We start from the raw sequence: 19,710 nt of genomic DNA on the forward strand, positions 1-19,710 counted from the left end.
CACTAATTTTTTCACTCCTTTTACTTTTTGAAGCACTTCTTCCATATCTGCATTCCTGACTTCCTCTTGGCTTTAATTCTCTACCCTATTCCTCCAGTTCTTACAGATTTCACTTATATCTCCTGCAGCTTCTCTCTAACCTCTATTACTTGGTTTATTTTCTCTCTCTCCCTCAAAAATGTTCAAAAAAGGTTGAATAAATACATCTCACTTAATTTCTAAACCGTGTTGCAGGTTACTTACTGGCTTATCATCCAAATTCAAACCTCTTCCACCAGTCCTCAACCTTCTCCAAATTTTCTTTGGATCTCTTGAGTTTATATCTTCCATTACATTTTGGGATGTCCTTTTTTTTAAAAAAAAAACAAACCAAACAATGTGAATTTAAATATGTTGATCTGGCGACACAATGAGAAGGTTGTCATCTACAACATGATTGTTTGTCACAACTAATCTTTTCCAGCTGGTATTATCACTTCAGACTTCCAAGCACAACACCATGTATAGCCAGTCTTTAGAGATCCTTTTCCACTTAAACATTTTAACAGTGGATCTTTTTAAAAAATCTGGATCCTTTTGACAAAACCAGATAAACTGTATTTGCAGCTACGTCATTGTATCTGAGGAACCACTAGAAGAAGAGAGCTGAGGAAGCAGAGATAAATAACCAGTAGTGCAGGCTGGTTACCCTGTCTAGGCTGAAGTCAGAGGTGATATCCCTAACAGGAGCCTAATTCTTTAACTCCCCATCCCACCCTCACAGAAACAAAACTAAATTAAAAAAAGGAGAGATAAACAAAATGTATCATGATAAAGCCTTTGCTCATTTCTTTATCCCTCTACTCCATCATTATTTCCTCCTGAACCTTCAAAATCCTTTTAAAGCAGAGCTCTTATCTTTCATATTGATGAAGCTACAAGACTATTTTCAGCTTTTAAAAGCTAACAGCAATCCACATTGTAAAAATTCCTCCCACAGCTTGAAGTGGTGGTCAGACCAAAAGGGATCTCCACAGAATTGGAAACATTTCCTGCAAATTTTTAATAATATAAGTAGTGTTTACTCTCAAAAGCATCACTTCAAATCAATACTGCTACTTGTATGAAGATCACTTAAATGAGTGCTTGTAAAACTCATGTTATTTATAAGAACCTTGCTTTCCTACAGATTTAAATTATTTAAATAGTATGTTTTCCTTGTCTATTTATATTATGTGTATGTACATTATTACAACTCATAGAAGAAAAATGAGCATGTAAAAATGTGTGTGCTGCTTATATTCAAAGTTATTTTTCATATTACCGTACAGCTTTTTTGTAACTAGAATATCAGATAACAACTACAGAATATGTTTCTTACCTGCAGACAATTACAATATGGAGACAGGGGGTGGAAATGTTGTTCTGTCGTGACAAATGAACATCGTATTTACACAGCACATATTTATTTGTTGCTACAAATTATTTGAATGTTTATATTCTAATTAGGATCCTAGAAACAATCAGTAATTGGTATTCTAGAAGATTGCTTACATTATCAACAGTATTACATTTGGCAATCTTCAGACTGCTTCATTTTTTCCCAATTTCCTCATTTTCTCCTCCCTCTATATTTGTCATTCTCATTCATAAAAATGGTCACTAGAACCTATTGGTTTCTCATGAACTTATATTATTCTTCCTGAACTGCAGAGCAACTCCCTATCAGCATTACTATAAACCAAGGATATACACTTCATTTTGAACAGATAAGTAAGACAGCCTGTAGATGAGAGAGAAATACATGAAAATAAATGCGTTTTATTCCAACTTACAGTCATGTTGCAGAACAAAGAGGGAAAAAATATTAAGCAGGTGTGAGAAAGTAAAAGATGTATACATATGAGTGCGTGTGTGTATATATATATATATATATATATACACAAACATATAAAACTAGGTTACTTTCTTATTTCTACCTTCCCTTTGTATACTTAATATCATCCACTTACCATTTTAATGATACTGATTTAATGCTTCACTGTGGAATTGCTATGTTACTGGTATTACCAATTGCACTGCAGGTAAATTTCCTGATAGGGTAGAGTTGGCTAAGAACTATCAGTCCTGCAGAAGTTTATAATTCCACCTTGAGAGATCTGTACTTTTTCATCTTAAAACCCTCTAAAAACAGAATTATCAACAATTGTTTCATCAAAAGTCACCTTAATGTTTGTAGTTACATTTCCCATGTGTATCTTCAAGACTGAAGAAAAAGTTCTCCTACTGACACCTTCCAAAGTTTTCTGATAGACGTTCCTATGTACCTGAGCAGGTCTGCTTCAGAGAAAAATATTGCATGTTAACAGATTGTCTTCAAAAGCCACAGGAGGACAGATTTTTCTTTAAATTAATTTTTAGGGAAAAAACAATACCTTCCCTAAAAACAACCTGTGATGTTTCTCCTTTTGTACTCATGTTCTGTTTTGTATTCTAAAGAATTGAAAATTATCTAAAATTTGCTGTTGAAGTTGCAAGGCGTATCTTTACTTATTTAGAAAAATATTAGTTTCAAAAATTTACTAGCAATTAATATACCTCATTAGCAATAGATTTGTGATTCCTAACGAATTAAGTGTTGGCATGCAGGCTTTTCTGGCTTGTTTTGAGTTTGTTTTGATTTGTTTTGGTTTGGTTTGTGGGTTGAGATCTTTTTGTTGTTGTTTTTCAAGGACTTCCATCTGAGGACAGTGCTGTAAGAACTGAGGAAGCTAGAAAGCAAAGATTACAGGATCACATTCCCTCACTATGTTACACTTCATTTGGGATTTTGGAGACTGAGTTTCTGGTAACAGGGCAGCGTCCAGACTAAAACAGTGGTGAGTGCTGTTTGGTCTGTGTATGCAATAGAGGAGATACAGTCCATTCCACCTTAAAGTCCTCCCTTTTCTCTGCAGGTATTAATTGCTACTACCACTAGACTAACATGTCTGTTCCACTAAAAGTGCCTGAGAACCAGGCCTCCAAACAGTCTTTGGGAGTTATGTGGAACGATTTGCCTAGTGTGAGCCGAACATTAGACTAATAATTGAACAACGTGAGTGTTTGAGTTATAAATATTGCCTAGCACTGTCTCCTTTCCCAGGAGAAACTTAGCTGTTGGGCATTTGTTGAAAGCAGAACTGTTCCTACAGTGCAGCAGCAATGGGTGTGGTAGGTGTCGTGCACCAGCAGTTGTTGGATGCGGATAGCATCCACTTGAATACTTTGTTCTCTTACTATTACGTCTTTGCTGTGATTAGGCATTTTATTCAACACATTTCTAGACGTTGCTTTATTTCTATCCAGTTCAAAATGTTCTCATTCAGTGTGCAAAGTTGGGGATATAGTTTAATATGGAAAAAAAAAAGAACAGATACTAAATCTGCTGGTTTGGTGGGGCAAAGTGAAGTTTTAACACAAGTGCAAGCTACTCCAGTCCATTTTTTTTAACAGGTATGATGCACCATTTTTTACAAGAAATTTTATTCACTGGCATAGTAACACTGTATATGTGGAAGTAAGCACACTCAAACACAGTTAGCCATTGAGTGTTTGTTTCTTTCGCTGTTATCACAATAGCAAAGTTACCCATCACAGGCTGGTGGGTCTCTCTTTCACAGTGAAGCGTATTTTAGCAAAAAAGTGGAAGGTTTTTTGACACCTAAATTGGTAAAGATCTTGAGCAGCAAGTGTTTGATTGTCAGAAGGGGTGGGTACCCATAACAATTTCATGGTCATCTGGAGTTTTTGAAGATCAGACTACAGCAGGTTCTTACATAAATGGTGATTTCATGGACAATTTCTGAGTTTCTTTTCTTCTTTTTTTTAAGGGGAACACACAAGGCAAATTTGCAGATTTCTTTTAAGGGAGATGGAGATGATGTTTGTGCAATAGCTGACAAGGAGAATATAGATTGAATTGAGTCTTTGCAGCAAGTACCTATCTAAAGGAGCTGGCAGATTTGAAGAATCTTGATCTTTTTCCAAGATTAATTTGTGCTTAAACTGCTGCTTTAATCTCACAGAAAATAATAGCATGTTTGGATGGCTTTGTCTGTCTTTTCTCCATTTGCATGTAACATAGTCCATTCGTATACAGTTATTGGCATTTACCAAAAAAAGAAACCAATTTTTAAAATTTTGGAAAGGTAGACTTGAAAGGCATTTGGGTTTAAAATTGCAAATTATTCTAGGCATATAACTTCTGTTAAAAGCAATTGTATTTGTATGTTTCATGATGACTATGTATTTCAGGCTGGATTGTGCCTTTGGGCATTATCCTGTATGGAAGTAATTTGTGATGTAAACCAGAAGTAGGATCATTCCCAAGCACAGTTTTCCAGGCTATCTCCATGTTGGCTAGAAGGAAGGCAGTGTGCTGCATGAGTCATTTACAAGCTGAAAGGCTTTCAAAGAGCTGCAGCAGTGCAGCGATTTAACTATATGAGAGAGCCAAGCACAAAACTCCCAAAATCTTAGTGCAGCTGCACTGCAAAAGGGGGGGAAAAGGAAATCTTATACATATTTGCTACATGGTCTTACAGGCTACTGATATACCTCGAAGGAACAAAGGGATGCTGTCCTAGAACATAATACTTGATAAGAGGAGGATGGAGAAAAGAAATTGCAATTGTGAAAAAGAACTTGTGTTATTCAAAAGAAAAGTAAAAGAAGATAAATTAATAAATACTAATTAGCATGCCAATATAAATTTTCAAAATTACTGACCTCAACTTACCTGTTGTAATTATAAAGTAAGTCTTCTCTCATCTAAAAATTTTCTGTGTTTATGTAGGCCAGATGATTTTAGAGTCAGACATTCCTCTATTACAAATTGCCTTTCTATTTTAAGGAAAAAGTTAAATTTTTAAGGAGTCTTTTACCTGTATTTTGCCTAGAGGCTGACAGTGAGTGCTTAACACTCTTACGTGATGTTTCCAGTCCTCTCCAGGACAACACATGAATAAAACAATACACACAAAAATCTTCTAGCCTCCAGCCATACTGCTATGGGCTTCGATGTTGTCAGATCTCATTAGCTAGCTAAGATTAGCTCTGGTTCATAGCTAGAATGCAGGGTGAAAAAAAAAAAGAAAATAGTAGAACAGCTAATGTGAGGCTGATGTACCTGTGTATGAATATATGGGCTTTTCCTGCATGCACAAAGAAGTTTATGAACAGTTGACATCCCTCCCCCCTGAAACTGTTGAAGAGTTGACATATCCCTCCCCTACACGCAGGTATGCAGAGGTACATCATAATTGTGGAACAAAACCAAAGACTCAGAGTTGATCCTCAAAAGAAAAGTATTAATAAGATTTGTGAATAGAGATCTACATATGTTATACTTGGATATGAGGTATTGTGATGGAAATATCCTGATCTACGACCCTGGAGTTCTCTGGATTCCTACACATGGGTGGAGGTTGCACTGCAATCCACTGTGTCCTCTACCATGGGCGCCACCAACAAAAGGTAAAGGAGATGGGCCGACTGGTACCCTAGATGTTATCATTCCAGAATGGACTATAAGCGAATAAGAGGAGCAAGCACTAATCAGAGCTCCCTCTCAGCTGGTCTGAGATCCCCCACTGACGTCCACAATCCACAAGCACCGGAGCGTTTGCAGAAACTTCACTCGCAGCAGCTTCGAGGAAACATCTAAAGACTCTATCACTGAACCCCGTACAGGTCATATATTCCTTTTTCAAACCCCTGTAGAATGCTAATATTGGTCTAGACTTAAGCTTATATTCTTGACTTAGAATTACAACATTATAGGTAATAAACTAAATGTTTAAATACAATTCTAGGTCCTACTCTGTCTAGCTTGGAGTGCGACAATGGTGGAATGCTAATAAAAATTTCTTTTTTTTTTTTTCCAGGATATTCCTGTATTAGAATTGCCTATGCAACCTAATTTCACCTCCGAGTGCACAATCATTATAATAAAGACCAGCTCTATAGTCGCATATTTATTTCTTCATCTATCCTTGTATTATACAATACTCACAATCGGTACTCAAGATGCCCTGTAGCAGATAAGGCTGTGTAAACTGAAGCAGCTGAAGGCAAGAACAAGGTTTGTTATAAATTTAGAGAGATGAATGCATGTCTGGTAACTGAGTTCTAACTGACACAGAGGCAGGTTATGGTTGCTGAATCATTTAAAACAAATTTTAAAAGGTTTACATAGCAAGTTTGTTCAAATGATGGGTATTCGAACTAAGCATGTGGGATCATAGTCACAGAAGGCAAAGTTCTTCTTTCCCGCTTTTTCTTCTGAAGTCAGGTTTCTCAGTTCAGATGTAATTTTTTTAAATCTCTCCAACTCTGTTTCTCAAATTGCCAAAAAAAATTAGTGTTCTTTTAATCTCTCTCTCTTTTTAATCTTCTGCACCACATATTCTTTTCTTGTAGTGGCACACTTTCTGGCGTTGTGTCTGATTAACCCTATAAATGTGCTCTTTCAGCTTTTGGTGTCATTCCATTCAACCATGAGTGCCAGTCATCAGCACCATTTATTCCTGGCCAATACACCACAATCTGCAGATCAGTGAATTTGATCATAAGCTGCCTTATCTCACACTGTTCCTAGACTTATTTATTGCAAAACTCACAAACTGAGACACGGTCATTATAAGTTGTATTTGTTAATTAACTCTTTCAAGAAAAGAACACACTAAAAGAGCAAAAGGCAACAATTCTGAAACTAGAAAGGTGTTTGGGGTACCCTCTCTGATTGTCACTGATTTTTAATGCAGATGTCACTTTTGGTTGATTTATATAAAACATCATGTGAAAATAGTAATTTTGAGCACATAAAGCTTGTTGTATGCTGTGTGCTTTGATCGTGATTGTTTCAAAGCATAGTACACAAGAGCTAAAAGATCAAACTTTCCAGAATACAAAACATTCAATAGGTAAAAACTCCTCCCTCTTGAAAATGCCTCTAACATAACAAAAGAAATTATAAAGGGTGCTACGAAAGTTTTGCATTTCCTTTGTTTTATTCCATTCCCCTACACAGTGGGTGTAACATTCAGGTACTTTATTTGCCATTTTTTAAACAGAGCTGCTTACTTTTATTTCTTCTAATATTCGTTACCAGACTTTTTTACATGCATTGTGCTCTGCTACTTGGAAATTCCAGCTGAAAAGGTGGCAACAGAAGAAGCGAGTTAGTTTTACTATATAGATAAATATAGCGTTTTAAAAGCAGTGTAAGACACAAAGAAAAAAAAGTGCAGAATTTTGTGAAAATAAACAATGATTTTGTAGGAAAAAAAAAGCAGTAACAATGACAACATGCAGAGAAAAACAGATGAAGGAAAAGTCTTTTTAAAAAAAATGTTTCAGTCTAAAGTAATACCCCATATTTATCAACATGAACTGGAGTTGATTTTAAAAATGTGCAGTAACTCAGTTTGATATTCTCTAAGGTATAGCAATTTAATCAGAATAAAACCAAGACATAAAGAATTTAAATGAAAACTGCTAACTCTATATTAATTTTAAAGTTTGACAAATACAGAATTTTCTCTTCCTTTAACAGTTTAACAATTTAATACCTTGGCCAACTTCAAGTAATTCTTTCATTTTGTATTTATTGCCAGTCAGCTAGTTTTCCCTTTCCTGCTGTCATGAGAGGTACAAACAACATGAACAAAAAAAAAACAACCCCAAAACACAACCTTGTAACTCTGTAGTTACAGATGGTCTCAAAAGGATTACAGATACATTAGCCAATAAAACAGGGTCACGCAGTTCTATTTGCAAAAAGGACTACTAATTATTTTATCATTATTGTTATTATTATTATTGTTGCTATTTTCGCATCTGGTATTGTTTTAGCTGACTGCTGCCAGTGCAATAGGAGATACTAGCAACTGCAACTTCAGCTCAGGCTTGCAGGCTGCTGAGTCATGCTGACAGATCTGTGCGAAGACAGGATGTTAGTGCTGGACTCCAACTAATTGCTTACTACCTGCAAAGAGAAGCTTCTTTATTTTAGGAAAGTGTAAGTGCAGTGAAAGTGATGTTAAAAAAGTATGTGTATTTCCAATACTATCATCAGTAGAAAGGGAAGAAAATTGCCTAAGCAAGGTGTTTATATACCAGCAGACACGTGCTGAGAGCAAAGATGTTTAAATGCAATCAAGAGAAACAGATTATAAGTAATGAAGTAACCTTAGCATGTACTTACTTCTGTTCCTACAGAGGCTGCTGGGGGTGAGGGAGTGGGGAGAAGGAGGGAAAGGGAGTGGTACTGCAGAGATACAGGAAAGAGATGTGAAATATTGGGATTGTATCGCATGCCTAACAATGGCAAGTCCAGCACAAGCCACAGAGCACTGCATGTTAAGTTAATGTTTTGGGAACCTTAGAAAGCATCTCTGTGCTAGTAGCTAACACAGAAGCACAGAAATGCTGTTTCATACACTTTCTGCCCAGAATTCTTAGTTACTTTTAAGGACAGCTCTTAGTCATGTAGTAATGGAGATCAGTGGCTGTCCTGCTGAAGGAAAGCCTAAAAAATGCCAGCAGGCACTTTACTTGCATGCATTAGATTACATGTGAACACTTACATCCTGGAAACTATGTAAGTGACACTCCTTTTCCTTTTTTTTAAAATGCATCCTTTTACTGTATACTTTGTTGAGCACTGAACATAACCAAGCTACAATGTAGGCAATGTGCTGAATTTTTCCTCATTTTGATCTAGCATCAAGTGTACATCCATTCTTAGAGGAAACTTCCAGCAGGAGTAGCCAGAAAAGAGATGCTGATGAATAAAGTCTTCTTGGGATTCTGTGAAAACAGCATTCTCCCAAGCACCTAATTGCTTGCTTGTAACCTATTCCAAACATGCATTCCTGCCAAACTTCTTGCAGCTCTTGCTCCCTAATGCTTACTTCACCTTAATGGATTGTAAGCAAAAAAGTAACAGAAGCATACTTTGGTGATTCCTTAGGTAAAGTTAAGGTTATGTCCTTAGGAACCAGTTCATTTTCACAATATTTACAATATGAACTATAGCAGGAAGTGATTTTGTCGCAGTTTCTGAGCCTGGATCCCTCTCAGCTCTGTATCTAGACCCTGGTCCGGAACAGATCACTGCACTGCCCCTGGGATCTAAAGCCACCCTTAAGCTCTGCACCAATAAGTGTTTATACTCAAATTTACCCAATGTATCATAATGACTTTTTAATTCATTCATAGTATAACAAATCAATATACATACATTGAAAAAGAAAATGTATATATTTGTGTTTACCTTATTCCTAGTTCTCAGAATCTACAGAGTAAATAATGCATAAAATATATTGATCAAACTGTACATATCCAGTTTCCTGTATATGTGTCAATGTGAAACAATAAAATGAGATTGTAGTTTAGGCCTCGATTCTGCAAATATATTTTGATGTTAAATATCATTTAAAAAAACACCTCAGCCATTGAATTGTATTTCTGCATGTGGTACCAAATACTATTCAAAACCAGAGTGCACCAGCCAAGGGAAAACATCTCCCACACCTGAAATCTCAAGATGTAACGGTTCATGATATCATCATAATTATATCATTGAGTTCATTGACATAGGTATGTAAAACGTCGCACCGTTAGGTTAGTTTGTTTTCACAACAAACATTTTCATTTCTTGTATATTTAAAGATTCTTTAAGGATCTCCTTTTGTTTGTTTGTTTCTTTTAAACATTCCCAGATGTACAGCTCTAATGCAAAGAGCCAAACTTAGCAGGGGGAGAACAACAAGGACTAGTATGAAATGCCAGAACAAGCCCAGTGCCAAAATAAAAAGCATGCAAGAAAATATAACTATTTATACACACTTTTTTCAAACTTTGGCCAGCGTTCTTTTTTTTTCATATGTTGTAAGAGAAGCTGAAGGCGAAGAAGAAAGGGAGCATTTATTTCAATTTTCTAGGAACACATTTTAGAAGAGATACAGGACAGGAAAGAAAGAAAGAAAAGGTGAGAGCAAGGGGAAAAGCGTTGTGTGAGGATATGAAGAAGGCAGGCTGGTGCCCTCACCAGTCTTTTATATAGCAGGGCATCCTCGTACTGGCCACAGTAATTTTTCTACAGTAATAACCCAGCTATATCCCCTGCCTCCTGACCTGGATGAAAAGAGACGGGCTCTTAAGAAAAAGTGAGGAAAACTGGGGGAGGATGGAGCGGGGAAGCATTACCTAGATTGCTCTCTTCATCACAGCTCCTGGTTCATGGGTACACACATCCAATTCTCAATTTGTCTCATAGAGGTGTCCCTCTCTCCTACTGCAGAAGCAGTAATGAAGTAAGTTTTTGGGAAGACGGTTAGCTGTGAGCATTTCTGGGAAGTAGTGAAGTGAGGAGGCGACCTTTGGTGGCCGAGCCGGGGCAGCAGGCTGGGGCCTGGCAGTGCTGCGCCCAAGTTTCCTTCAGCCCGAGCAGAGCTGCTCCCGGCCCCAGCCGCTCGCTGCCACCGCTGTGTTTGTTAATAAGGAAACAGGCAGGAGAGCTAAAAAGGGAAAAGCAAGCGTCTTGAGGAAACTCTCAGAAACAGTAGCATCCAACCCGCTCCGGCAGATTTCTCGTCCGTCAAAGGGAAGCGGAGAGAGCTGCCACCCGGCCAACCGCAGAGCTGCCGCTCTCTTCGAGGCCCAACCCCGAGCGCTTCCCGGCGCCGAAGGGAGGATGCGGGCCCCCACCTGCCCGCGGTGCCGCGGGGGGGACCCGCGGGGGCCCTGGGCAGCGCGCACCCCGCCCGCGAACCCCTCCGACAACGCTTGCTCCTTCCCACCCCGGTCACCAACTTTGTTACGGGAAGCGACACCGCTGCCACCGACGGGAGGGAAGGAGGGAGAGGCCACGGGGGAAAAAAAAATAAAAGCGAAAATAATAGATGGGACCGGCGGTACGTGTCCTCTCCGGCAGGAGACGGGAGCGGCTGCGTGGCACCCGCGTCCCCCCCCGCCCCGGCCCGGGAACGCTCCGAGCCGCGCGCCCGCCCCCCCGCGGTGCCCGGCGGGGTCCCCCGCCGCGGGCCATCCCGGCACACGCAGCCGAGCCGCGGGAGGGGAACCGCACACGCGGGGGATCCCCGTGCGGACGGCGAGCGGGGCGCGCAGCGGGGGGGGGGGGGGGGGGCGGCACCCCCCGCGCCCCCCAGCCCGGGCAAAGGGGCAGAGGGCGTGGGGCGAGGAGCCGGCGAGCGAGCGGAGCCGCCGCGCGAAGGCGCGCCCGGAGCTGCGCGCCCGCGCCTGGCTGCGAGCGCGCGCGAGCAGCCCCCGCCGGAGCCGGAGCCGGAGCCGGAGCCGGAGCCGAGCCCGGCGGCCGCGGCGCCTCGGGGCGGGTTGAGTCCCCGCTGGGTCCGCGCTGGGTCCGCGCCCCGCGCCGCCGCCGCTGCGCCCTCCCGGCTGCGAGTCCGCCCGGCTCGGGATCACGTGGCGGTTGCCGGAGGCAGAGACTAGAGAGGAGAGAAAAAAAAAAAGCGCCTCATTCCTTCTTCCACCGCCATACTGTATTTTATAGTAACTCTCATTTTTATTCCTCCCTTTTACTCCCTCTCGGTGAGTACCTTTCCGCTGACATTCTTGTCCTCCTTTTTTTGTCCTTTTTTTTTTCTTCCTTTTGGGTTTTTTGTTTTTGTTTTTGTTTTTTTTCTTCTTTTTTTTTTCTTCCTCTTTGATTATTGTTTAAATGGATTTGATCTTTTACTGATGACAAGTTTTTTGGTTTTTTTTTTCCTAGCATGCGATGGTTACTAAACTGTGAGCAAAAGGTGCTGCTGGGGCCGGGAGTCACTGGGAATGAAAAATGATAATATTTATAATACAGACTTGCCAGTCCAGCAACAACTGGTATACATTTAGTAGCTATATATCTATATATGCAACTGGTTTTATTGTGGCACGGAAAAGCAATGTGAAATATGATGCTTATTTTTTTAAAGATAAGAGAAAAGGCGTGTTTCTAACTCTTTTTTCTTTTTTGGCAGAGGATTTTCTCTGGTTGTATTTTATTTTTATTTTTGGGTGTTTTTAAGGGTTTTTTTTTTCATAAAGAGATGGGAATTGCAAATGCATTTTACAACGGTGTTTACAGAGAGTTTGTAATCTTGCAATACTGGTGGAAGCCACAAAGCAAGATGTTGATTTTATTATTTTTGTTATTGGTTGGTTTTGGGTTTTTTTTTTACAGTGCAATCAGCAGGGGTTTTTTCCTTTTTCGTTTTTTGATTCCTGTTTATAATGTGAAACTTTTCTTGCAGCGTGTTACAGTTATCATTTTTAAACACGTTTTTCCTCCTTTAAGATAACAAAGCAAAACAGAAAGCCCAAGAAATGATCCTTACTTTTGCACATTTTGCACCTTGACTTTTTCATTCTTTTACCAGCAGTATTTTATGATGGTTATTATTATCATGATGATTATGATGATGATAGATATATACATATATACAAATAAATGCATTTTCAAATGATGGCAGTGGAAGGTTTTCCTGGAGAATGAAGTGCGGTTTGGTTTCCTTGTCAACGGAAGATGAAGTGAACAACTGAACATCTCCCCAGTGCAGGTACTTCATCTCCTTGTAGGCGTTTCCACGCTGTGTAAATTAAATTGCGAGATATCTTTTTTTTTTTTTTTTTAAAGAAATCTCTTTCCACCCTTAACTAAAGGTTTCTGTGCATTACGCATGAGGACTGAACTAAATATCTCTGCCTCGTGATTGCTTGAATGTGTGGGAAATGTTGCACTAATTGAGCCTAGGTCGGTTAAGCTGAAGAGAGGTGTTTCATGTACTGTATAGAGGTAGGGAAAAAAAAATCCGGACCCCCTGTCCCTTCCCACCCTGCCAGCTCCTTTCCATTTTAGAAAAACACCTTAAATCCCAAACCCAAACTGGATGAAACCTTGAGATCCTCCTTAGGAGTGTAAATACTTACAGGACATCAGACAGAAACAAAAACCCCAGCCCTGTATTGTGGTGACTCGTGTGTGTTTGTGTGTGTCTGTTTAAAAACTATCCATTAGAAAATAGCTGTGAGAGAAACAGCGAAGGAGGCTCCCTCGGAGAGCTGGCTCACTGCCACATGAGGCATATTTAGGAGCCCTAAGGGCAGCAAACCCCTTATATCCAACTCCTGCCCCTCTTATTAAAAAGGCGTAACAAGGCAGCAGGTTGCCTTTTATGAATTTTGTTCATTGGGCTGGAGATTAATCAGAAGCAGATATTTGCTTGGAGGTGTTTCACTTTGTTTTGATGGTTATTAATGCCACTGGCAGACAGAGAATGGGAAACTGTTACTTTCCGTGACGGTCACTGAGAGTTCAGGATTGGTGAAGAAACTGTTGCTTTTCATTGAGGGCACTTAAATGCTTAACAGAGGCTGCCCCTGATGTAAGAGACAGGATATTGGTTCTTTAAAATAGAATTTGGAAAGATTTTTCCAGAGGTCAGTTTTTGTTGTTAGGGCTTTTTGTTGTTGTTGGGGTTTTTTTTGGTTGCTTTTTTTTTTTTTGAGGGTATTTTTTTTTGCAGAGAGATCTAGTTCAATATTATGCTATAGTTGAAGTGCAGAATGCTTGGATCCGCAGTGTTCTCTGTAGTTCATTGTGATGGGATTGCTTAATGTGTTTTATATAAACAGCTTTTAGGGATATATAACTGACTGTTAAGATATGCTGTGTATTCAGATGTGGAAACTAAAGTAAGTAAAAGGGGATGTATTTCTTTTATCACTGTGGTATAAGCAAAACAATTCATAGGACTAGAAATGCATTTGAAAGTTTGAAGCTTCTAACACTTATATTTACATTCTTGTAACTTAACAGCTTCCTTTGAAGTAGAAAGTGTGTATATGAATTCTTCAGCATTCTTTCGTGCAATTAGTCATGTTGAAAAAAAAAATTCATTTATTTTTGTAGAGACTTCCCTATTATGTATTTACCGTGGCTTTTTCCAGCTTAAATCTAATAAAAATATTAGCACATATTCATGTACAGCTTCTGCTCTGACATGATGGAATACTTTTGGCAGCATACCGGGGTCAATAACCCATGTGTCTAAAAAACACTGTCTAGATATTTGCATGATAGATTATGATGACTTCTCTGAAACAGTTACGATCTGTTGGGTCAATATTTCACATTTAAGAAGACTCAGCCTGCTTATTTTTTCATGATTTAATTTGAAAGCAAGCCAATAAAATACAAGAGTGATTGAAACTTTATCCTCCACCCCTCTTTTTATTTCCATCCCTCCTTATTTTTAAACTAAAATCTTTCTTTAAATTACGTGGAACTGCCAGTAAGCAAAACATTTTTTATATTGCTAAAGCACAGAAATAAAGTATCTAGGCTGGCACTTTCCAGTATGCTGTTCCTTTCGTCCTTTCTTTTAATATTGCAGGTGTGTTGTGTGAGTAATTTTGTACAGATAATTGCTGACTGAAGGTCTAATCCTGCTCACCTAGTCTTACTTTGAAGTCTGAGAAATAAAGTTGTAGCAATGTACTGTTTTCAGCACCTAAATTTCATCTACAAAGCACCTATTGTCCAAGTAACATGGTAATTAATATATATATATTTAATTTGCAGCAATATGAGGCTTTATGTTTTTGTATAAATCAAACAGTCTAAGGACTTTAAAATATGAATAAAGAAGTTAATTTTGAAAGAGGATACCTCTACCTTGTGCAGTATGTGGGCTCAGTAGGATTTCGGTTGGCAGATCTGGTTCCAGCTTGGTGTTTCCATAGTTATGCTATGACTAATGCTGTTGAAAGCATGTTGGGAAAAGCCATAGTTAGTGTAAAAGACAGTTGTCCTTTTTGTACTTTTGGGATGAATAAAAATTTTGTCTAAGAATTGCTGCATTCTTTCTACAAGTGATGGTATAAATTACATTTCTTATATTTAGTAAGAGATGGTTCTGTATTGTAGTTACTCCTTAAAGTAATGAGCGTCCATACTTATGTGACATCTTCTGTTTTTCTTTACATCTGTATTGATATTCAGGACAGCTTAGTAATTTAAGATACTTTCATAAGGATTCATAAAATGAAAGGTTTGGAAGGCCTTTTCTTTTCTTCCTCCATTACTAACTATCATTAGCAGCACTTACTAGCAAGTAAAAACATCACGGGTGAACAGAAGTTACTAACTGTATAGTGCCAGAGCACTGACATATAAATACATGGTTGTAGCTGCTGTGGTGGACTGGTTTGGCAATGGGAATGTATCTCCTTGCAGTTTTCTACATAGGTGATAGGACTAGAGAGGCCTGTGGAGTCATCAGCTCCATTTTGCTGTGATGCTAGGCTGGTCTTCTTATTGTGTTCAGATTTAAGTAAGCTACAGTTTAAGTTTAGCTGGAGCATCACTCCCCCTGCACCTCTACAAAGACTGGAGAGAGCTTCACTCTTATGGCTGCTAGAAGCCTCATTCCTCTCCTGAATTTATTCTCAGACGGTTTACACACCTTTATTTTTGTGCCAGTGCTGTCCCTAAACAATAAGGTTCCTCATCCACATCACTGCTTCTCTTCAGAGTGAATTTCTAGAAAGCAGCCACAGCCCCTTTTCACTCCTGTGAGGCTCCTGATAGCGTGGCCATCACTGAGAAGGAGGGATATTGAGACTGGCCCTCACCAAAGTCATGCTGTAGCAGAAGGAGGGCAGCTGCATTCTAATTCCCTTCTTCCACACTGGTCTGTTCTGTTTTCAGCTTCAAACATGGATGTCCAGTTTCTGGCTTTCACATCAGCCTGGATGTTTACACCTAGAGGTCTACTGTGGACATACCTTCTTCTGGTGGAATGAGGCTTGTGTGGTGCAGACCTTCCCATCACTATGCCTAACCAATTGGAATTTCTCTGGCTAGAACATAACTGCAAAAGACTCTCAGAAATTTCTCCAGCAACACTGTAACTTTTAGACTCCCAAGAATCTACTAATTATTGTTTTATTATTTTACATTCATACTAACATGAGGAAACTGAATCAGCTTAAGATACAGTGCTTTTTAAACTATCTTTTCCTTATTAGTTTCTTCCCAGGTTGCTTATATCTTAGATCACTAGTCTTCAAAAGCATGATTCTAAAAGAAGTTTATTTCTTTCTTACAGTGTAATTTGTCCTATTTTCTTCATTCCTGCATTGTGGATTTTGAAAGATAAGATAAAATAAAAAGCTTCATGGTGTTTAAAGTGTAGAACTGTAAAGATTGATAGGTCTGCCCTCAGATGAATCTTTTTAACTTCCCTTAGTCTTCCTAGAGGATACTGTGCTCTGTCAAATTCTGGAGCTGAATCTTTTAAGTACTTACAGAATTCTGAACAGAAGGCTAAAGCTGACTATTTACTGATGAAAAGTTATGTAATCTGTGACACCATCTACCTAGTCATCTAGTGTGTATCTTCTCAGATCCTGTCTGACAGAAGAAGACAAAATGCTATTTTTAAATGGTATGAAGATTACAGTGTAACATTCCCACCTTTGTTAAGGTACTAATGTTATTTTATAACCTTTGAATAATTACCAGAATAAAATGACTTGAAGATCATTATTTTGCATAAACACATATTAGAGTAACTTGTACAATTTTTTTTGTCATCTTTACTCTTTCTTATTTCAAAATTACACTCTAATGTCTGTTATGTTCTTAATCCTTCAAAAGCATTTATACTGCAGTTTTGGAAGTGCTTTCTGAAAGCATTTATCTTTGCACAATGAAGTGTGATTTTTCCATCTCAATGAATCACTGCCAACAATTAAAATAAATAATCAAGTAGACCTTCAAATTATTAAGTAAATCTCAGGTTGCTTAGTGTGAATGCAATTAACTTGTTTTTATCATTGTGTTATTCTGGGAAAAAAAGATAGGTAGATTAATAAATAGAATTGTATGGATAGATATTTTAGAGACATTTTTAGTGTGAGAGTATTAACAGAAATCTTACACTTCAGGGCTTAACCGATATTTTTGTTTAAGAATAAATAGCTTAACTTTCTCTGTGTAGTGACTGTACACACACCGATGTTATTACTTGACAAAAGCCACAGAGTTAAGTTGCCTTCATGGTGGTACTCGTTATGCCTCCCCAGCATCCAGTCCAGGCTTTTTGCATACTGACTGGGCATGTCAGGGCCCAAACAACAATGATTTTGTTTAGTTTGTCAATTTAGTTTCAGGAACAGTTTTCTTTTCTGTGGTGTAGTTCCTTCATGGTTAAGTTAGTAAACACAATTTTTACACTGGCTTGGCTGGTGGATGTTTGAAGAAGCAGAGGTGGATTTTATATGTGTGTTGACCAACAGTGTGTGTGAACATGGTGGAATATAAATGATGCTCCCCAGGCTCTTCATTTTTCCTTTGCACCTTTGTGAGTCTTTCTCCCAAAACACCCAAAGCTCTGATTAAACTCGGTTTACATCATTGTACATCCCAGGTGGCTGTCTGATGTCAGTGATTGTGCCTCTACCTACATGCAGTCTCTGAACAACAAAGTGAATGCAGAGCTCTGAAAACAGCTGACACTTTGCATGGACAATTCAGATGTCCTCTGAGAACTGTGTAGAGGCCCTTGGACAGCCATAGCTTATAAAAGGCAGTACAGGCCATTATTATTATTTAAAGAACAATAAATCATAAAGGATCCAATAATAATTGTTGGACCTTGATAATTATTACATGATTTGGTGAAAGCTATGTTCCAGTCTTCCAATTGTGCCCTATACTAACAGCCATTATTTTAGCCTGCTCAGTCACATCGGTTGCTTTCGTCAAGATCCTCCCTTGAGTCAAGCATGTGCTTTATTTGTGCAGGGTCAACAAAAAGGGGCTATCTGGCACAAATCAAATATTAATGGGATTCTTCACCTGACTGAAGCAAGGCTAAATTTGTTTTGTAGAAAAACGTCACACTAGCACAGTTCATTCAGCAAAAGGTATCTCCATTTGTGCTGAGAGTTTTGTGTGTAAGCTGAACAGCATCTATATCAAATAGATACAACATACATCTTGTTAAATAGTGGTAAATTTAGGATCGGGAAGAGGCATTGCATATGTAAACCTTGCATGCAGTTTTTTTAGGCTGATTTAAGAGCCGGAGTTTCAGTCTCAAAGGATTATATTTGCATGGTGTTGACAATGCTGGCCCTTTCTGTTTGGTTATGTTATTGTGGAGTTTATTGCTTGGAACTACTAAAATGTTTGCACTATTCTAGGCATCCTTTTTATCAGAACTTTCTTTATGTGAATAAATACAGTGGAAGAAAAATAAAATTCATAGAAGTAACAAAGAGAGTTTTGTGCATACTTTCACACTAAGCCTTCTTTTAAGGGTTACAGAATGCTAACAGCTTTTCTTGTGGGTAGAGGGAGTGATAGTAATTCACTGACTTTTACAATGAAACACTGTTTTTAGTAACTGCAGCGTGATGCTTCTGAGCTTGATCTGTAATACACAGTTACTTTTTACAAAAGAAAAGGAAATTCTACCTAGTTATCCTATTTTATCAAAAGACCTTTCCCCCAGTAAATATTAGGTTAGAAATTATAGAACATTTAAAAATGTTTTGTGTAAACTGTCATGCAGCATCTATGAAACAGTCACAAAACTTCCTGTTTGGGTACCTACAAAAGGGATTATTTATACTGTGTAATAAATATCAGTGCTATTATCTTATTTCTCCTCTTGCAGTTGCCACTTATTTCACAGGTAAACCCCAGCATTCAAGAAGTTGCACAGTAGGTCAGTTTTTTAATGTATTCTATACTGCATAAGTGTGCATTTTTTTTTTGAACTGCAGAAGAAGGATGTAATTAAGTTGGTTTTTTTTTTCCTGCATATGCAACTTCCAGTTAAATGAAAGTTCTGTAAATGGGACAACTGCAAGACTCGCTCTGAAAACGTTAGCATCTTCTGATTGTGCACTTGTATGTTGTAGACAATTAGTGTATATTATGCATAATGAAAAGAGTAACTACACTTATATTTTGATGTTATGTCACTTTTACTTTAGGGGCAGAGTTTATCAGGACATTGATGCTATTTTTATTGTTTATTATTTTATGAGAGAACCATGCTGTGCTACTGTTCATTAGAATGCACCCTGTTCTGGTGGATGATGTATAAACAGAAAGGTGCAGAATTAAACCCTGGTCCTATTGAAATCACTGATATTTATGCTCGTCGGATTTTCCTGTCAAAACCTTTTTTTTCTCTAGATTTTTGATGAAGTGATTTACACAAAAGGCTTAATTCATCTCACTTAACCCTGCTGTTTAAAAAATAGGTTTTCGGTGGTAAACTAGTCATTATTTTACCCATCTAAAAGTTAGTCATTGAAGTCTCACACAGTTGCTCAAGGCTTTGTAGTCAATGGAGATATAGAGACACCTCCAGAGAATTACAGATTACAACCCAAGAGAGTCATCTTTGGATAGCTGAGATGAGCAGCCTTCCTAAAACACCTCTCTCTTTTTACAGAAGAGGGAACCTAGACGAGACATTTAAACTAGATTCCTGGGTTTTTGTTGGATGAAGTTAGAGATGAATCTCATGCTTATTTTCCCCTGTGTCTGTTGAAATAATAATTTCTTAATGTAATGTTTTGTTGAAAACTTATTTTGTTACCACTAGAATCTTCATGGCTATAAGTTTTTACTTGATTGTTAAT

At 38.4% G+C, this 19,710-nt stretch overlaps 1 protein-coding gene and 1 long non-coding RNA gene across 6 annotated transcripts in view; one reads left to right on the forward strand and one right to left on the reverse strand.

Annotated features, from left to right (window-relative positions):
• Positions 1–270: 270 nt before the first annotated feature.
• LOC138718625 (uncharacterized) lies at positions 271–10,699 on the reverse strand. The gene is made up of 3 exons (XR_011337128.1): positions 10,234–10,699; positions 2,205–2,316; positions 271–346 (listed from the first exon to the last, which is right to left on the reverse strand). It is a non-coding gene; the product is annotated as an uncharacterized lncRNA (long non-coding RNA).
• Positions 10,700–11,394: 695 nt separating this feature from the next.
• RALYL (RALY RNA binding protein like) overlaps positions 11,395–19,710 on the forward strand; it is a 400,435-nt gene continuing 392,119 nt past the window's right edge. Inside the window, exons 1-2 of one of the 5 annotated variants that reach the window (XM_069854306.1) lie at positions 11,395–11,595; positions 12,516–12,602. The gene's annotated coding sequence lies outside the window, so the exon portion shown is untranslated. The remainder of the gene's footprint in view (positions 11,596–12,515; positions 12,603–19,710) is intronic. The other 4 variants (XM_069854308.1, XM_069854303.1, XM_069854305.1 and 1 more) reach the window with 4 other exon arrangements.

The sequence above is a fragment of the Phaenicophaeus curvirostris genome, chromosome 3 (genome assembly GCF_032191515.1).
Source record: "Phaenicophaeus curvirostris isolate KB17595 chromosome 3, BPBGC_Pcur_1.0, whole genome shotgun sequence".
In the NCBI taxonomy this organism is placed as follows: Eukaryota; Metazoa; Chordata; class Aves; order Cuculiformes; family Cuculidae; genus Phaenicophaeus; species Phaenicophaeus curvirostris.